Below are 5,041 nucleotides of genomic sequence, written 5' to 3'. Positions count from 1 at the left end.
CGCATGCGCGGGCGCGGTGGCTACTGCGCATGCGCGGGCGCGGGTGCTACTGCGCATGCGCGGGGTCTACGGCGCATGCGCGGGCGCGGTGGCTACGGCGCATGCGCGGGCGCGGGTGCTACTACGCATGCGCGGGCGCGGGGGCTACTGCGCATGCGCGGGCGCGGGGGCTACGGCGCATGCGCGGGCGCGGTGGCTACTGCGCATGCGCGGGCGCGGGGTGTACTGCGCATGCGCGGGCGCGGTGGCTACGGCGCATGCGCGGGCGCGGTGGCTACTGCGCATGCGCGGGCGCGGTGGCTACTGCGCATGCGCGGGCGCGCGTGCTACTGCGCATGCGCGGGGTCTACGGCGCATGCGCGGGCGCGGTGGCTACGGCGCATGCGCGGGCGCGGGTGCTACTGCGCATGCGGGGGCGCGGGGGCTACTGCGCATGCGCGGGCGCGGGGGCTACGGCGCATGCGCGGGCGCGGTGGCTACTGCGCATGCGCGGGCGCGGTGGCTACTGCGCATGCGCGGGCGCGGTGGCTACGGGGCATGCTCGGGCGCGGTGGCTACGGCGCATGCGCGGGCGCGGTGGCTACGGCGCATGCGCGGGCGCGGTGGCTACTGCGCATGCGCGGGAGAACTGGGCCCCCCTCACCCCCCACTGCGCATGCGCGGGGCGCTGGGCCCGTCCCTGTGCTGGCACTGCTGGGGCACCTGCAGTGCTGGCAGCACCTCTGGGACAAGAGGGACACGGAGGGGCTGGAGCCAGTCCAGGCAAGGGAACGGAGCTGGCAAGGGGTTGGAGAGTTCCTGAGAGAGCTGGGAAAGGGGCACAGCCCGGAGCAAAGGAGGCTCAGGGGGGACCTTGTGGCTCTGGACAAGTCCCTGACAGGAGGGAGCAGCCGGGGGGGTCGGGCTCTGCTCGCAGGGAACAGGGACAGGAGGAGAGGGAACGGCCTCAGGCTGGGCCAGGGGAGGCTCAGGGTGGATATTGGGGAAATTCCTCCATGGAAAGGGCGCTCAGGCCTTGGCACAGCTGCCCAGGGAGGTTTGGAGTGCCCACCCCTGGGAGTGCTCCAACACCTGTGGCTGTGGCATGGGCGGACGTGGTCAGCGCCGGCCGTGCTGGTGCTGGTTGCACTCAGTGATCTCCGAGGTCTTTTCCAACCTTGATTCCGCTCTCAAGGCAGCCCCACGGAGGAGCAGCACAAAAGGCACCCCCAGGCTGCGAGCGGAGGGTTCAGAACACGCTGCGGCAGCAGGAACGAAGCTCTGCAGGATGAAACTGAAAAGGGGAGAAATGCCGAGCTCTGTGAAAGGGAACAACTGAGAGAGCCACAAACGAGCCACCAAACTTCTCACAGGGGACACCACCAGCAGCACAGGTGTGAAGGGACTTCTTTTTGCCCCAGAAGTGTGAATCCACAGCCCAAGCCACGTGCACACACTGCAGATGTGAAGTGTATTTTTACTGCCAGCAAGCACTTGGGAATAAAAAAACCTCAGCCCCAAAGCTTGATGTCTAAACAGCAACACACAAGTTCTAAGCCAGCTGTCGAGAGAAACAAAACACAGCAAAAACAAAGCAGAAAGGGAGCAAAACCTTGTCACACTGGCTGTGTTTCCGAGCGTGACAGCTTCTGCCCATGCTGGGAATGCAGCACCAAACACAAAAATCCTACTGCAACTCCTGGATCCCATAGCAGGAAGGACATGGAGATTCCCCGTGGGAATCAGGGATGCAGGACTCGGCTGTGCTGCCATCACTCCCTCAGGAATAGCCAGGTTTAGCTCCTTCTGTCTGCCCAGAGAGGGGGATTTGCCCCTGGATGCCCTGGAATGTTCCAGGCCAGGCTGCACACTGGGGCTGGGAGCAGCCCGGGACAGTGGGAGGTGTCCCTGCCCGTGGCAGCGCTGGCACTGGATGAGCTTGAAGGTCCTTCCAAGCCCAAATGGTTCTGTGAGTCTTAGAGCCCTGAGATTCTCATGACAGAGGTGGAAGTGCAAGAGCTTAAGGTCCCTTCCCAAAAAAACCCCATTGCACGACTCTGCAGCTTCTGGAGCCCTGGGTCCATGGAAATGCAGTTGCAGAGGAGCTCCGAGGAAATGGGTGTTTTGGGGAGAGCAGAGTGGCTGGAAGAGAGGAACAGGAACAGTCTCCTCGAGCAAGCCCTTGTGTCTCAGGGAGCGGGATCGGCTCGCTCCTAACGCACCGGGTGACTCCCAGAGCGGGGGATGGAAATGCAGCCCAGGTCCGAAAGAAACCTCTGCGCATCATGCGCGGGCGCGCTGCCCCTCTGCGCGGAGCCCCCACTCGGCACGCCCGCACGGGCGCGGTGGCTACTGCGCATGCGCGGGCGCGGTGGCTACTGCGCATGCGCGGGCGCGGTGGCTACGGCACATGCGCGGGCGCGGGGGCTACTGCGCATGCGCGGGCGCGGGGGCTACTGCGCATGCGGGGGCGCGGTGGCTACTGCGCATGCGGGGGCGCGGTGGCTACTGCGCATGCGCGGGCGTGGGGTGTACTGCGCATGCGCGGGCGCGGGGTCTACGGCGCATGCGCGGGCGCGGTGGCTACGGCGCATGCGCGGGCGCGGTGGCTACTGCGCATGCGCGGGCGCGGGTGCTACTGCGCATGCGCGGGGTCTACGGCGCATGCGCGGGCGCGGTGGCTACGGCGCATGCGCGGGCGCGGGTGCTACTACGCATGCGCGGACGCGCTGGCCCTACCCCCACACCACTGCGCATGCGCGGGAGAACTGGGCCCCCCTCACCCCCCACTGCGCATGCGCGGGGCGCTGGGCCCGTCCCTGTGCTGGCACTGCTGGGGCACCTGCAGTGCTGGCAGCACCTCTGGGACAAGAGGGACACGGAGGGGCTGGAGCCAGTCCAGGCAAGGGAACGGAGCTGGCAAGGGGTTGGAGAGTTCCTGAGAGAGCTGGGAAAGGGGCACAGCCCGGAGCAAAGGAGGCTCAGGGGGGACCTTGTGGCTCTGGACAAGTCCCTGACAGGAGGGAGCAGCCGGGGGGGTCGGGCTCTGCTCGCAGGGAACAGGGACAGGAGGAGAGGGAACGGCCTCAGGCTGGGCCAGGGGAGGCTCAGGGTGGATATTGGGGAAATTCCTCCATGGAAAGGGCGCTCAGGCCTTGGCACAGCTGCCCAGGGAGGTTTGGAGTGCCCACCCCTGGGAGTGCTCCAACACCTGTGGCTGTGGCATGGGCGGACGTGGTCAGCGCCGGCCGTGCTGGTGCTGGTTGCACTCAGTGATCTCCGAGGTCTTTTCCAACCTTGATTCCGCTCTCAAGGCAGCCCCACGGAGGAGCAGCACAAAAGGCACCCCCAGGCTGCGAGCGGAGGGTTCAGAACACGCTGCGGCAGCAGGAACGAAGCTCTGCAGGATGAAACTGAAAAGGGGAGAAATGCCGAGCTCTGTGAAAGGGAACAACTGAGAGAGCCACAAACGAGCCACCAAACTTCTCACAGGGGACACCACCAGCAGCACAGGTGTGAAGGGACTTCTTTTTGCCCCAGAAGTGTGAATCCACAGCCCAAGCCACGTGCACACACTGCAGATGTGAAGTGTATTTTTACTGCCAGCAAGCACTTGGGAATAAAAAAACCTCAGCCCCAAAGCTTGATGTCTAAACAGCAACACACAAGTTCTAAGCCAGCTGTCGAGAGAAACAAAACACAGCAAAAACAAAGCAGAAAGGGAGCAAAACCTTGTCACACTGGCTGTGTTTCCGAGCGTGACAGCTTCTGCCATGCTGGGAATGCAGCACCAAACACAAAAATCCTACTGCAACTCCTGGATCCCATAGCAGGAAGGACATGGAGATTCCCCGTGGGAATCAGGGATGCAGGACTCGGCTGTGCTGCCATCACTCCCTCAGGAATAGCCAGGTTTAGCTCCTTCTGTCTGCCCAGAGAGGGGGATTTGCCCCTGGATGCCCTGGAATGTTCCAGGCCAGGCTGCACACTGGGGCTGGGAGCAGCCCGGGACAGTGGGAGGTGTCCCTGCCCGTGGCAGCGCTGGCACTGGATGAGCTTGAAGGTCCTTCCAAGCCCAAATGGTTCTGTGAGTCTTAGAGCCCTGAGATTCTCATGACAGAGGTGGAAGTGCAAGAGCTTAAGGTCCCTTCCCAAAAAAACCCCATTGCACGACTCTGCAGCTTCTGGAGCCCTGGGTCCATGGAAATGCAGTTGCAGAGGAGCTCCGAGGAAATGGGTGTTTTGGGGAGAGCAGAGTGGCTGGAAGAGAGGAACAGGAACAGTCTCCTCGAGCAAGCCCTTGTGTCTCAGGGAGCGGGATCGGCTCGCTCCTAACGCACCGGGTGACTCCCAGAGCGGGGGATGGAAATGCAGCCCAGGTCCGAAAGAAACCTCTGCGCATCATGCGCGGGCGCGCTGCCCCTCTGCGCGGAGCCCCCACTCGGCACGCCCGCACGGGCGCGGTGGCTACTGCGCATGCGCGGGCGCGGTGGCTACTGCGCATGCGCGGGCGCGGTGGCTACGGCACATGCGCGGGCGCGGGGGCTACTGCGCATGCGCGGGCGCGGGGGCTACTGCGCATGCGGGGGCGCGGTGGCTACTGCGCATGCGCGGGGGCGGTGGCTACGGCGCATGCGCGGGCGCGGTGGCTACGGCGCATGCGCGGGCGCGGTGGCTACTGCGCATGCGCGGGCGCGGGGGCTACTGCGCATGCGCGGGCGCGGTGGCTACTGCGCATGCGCGGGCGCGGTGGCTACGGCACATGCGCGGGCGCGGTGGCTACGGCGCATGCGCTGGCGCGGTGGCTACGGCGCATGCGCGGGCGCGGTGGCTACTGCGCATGCGCGGGCGCGGGTGCTACTGCGCATGCGCGGGGTCTACGGCGCATGCGCGGGCGCGGGGGCTACGGCGCATGCGCGGGCGCGGGTGCTACTACGCATGCGCGGGCGCGGGGGCTACTGCGCATGCGCGGGCGCGGGGGCTACGGCGCATGCGCGGGCGCGGTGGCTACTGCGCATGCGCGGGCGCGGTGGCTACGGCGCATGCGCGGGCGCGGGGTCTA

This window comes from Coloeus monedula, assembly GCF_965178545.1.
Source record: "Coloeus monedula genome assembly, contig: HAP1_SCAFFOLD_71, whole genome shotgun sequence".
Lineage (NCBI taxonomy): Eukaryota > Metazoa > Chordata > Aves > Passeriformes > Corvidae > Coloeus > Coloeus monedula.
The sequence above is the reverse complement of the archived record's forward strand: the minus strand, read 5'-3'. Positions refer to the sequence as shown.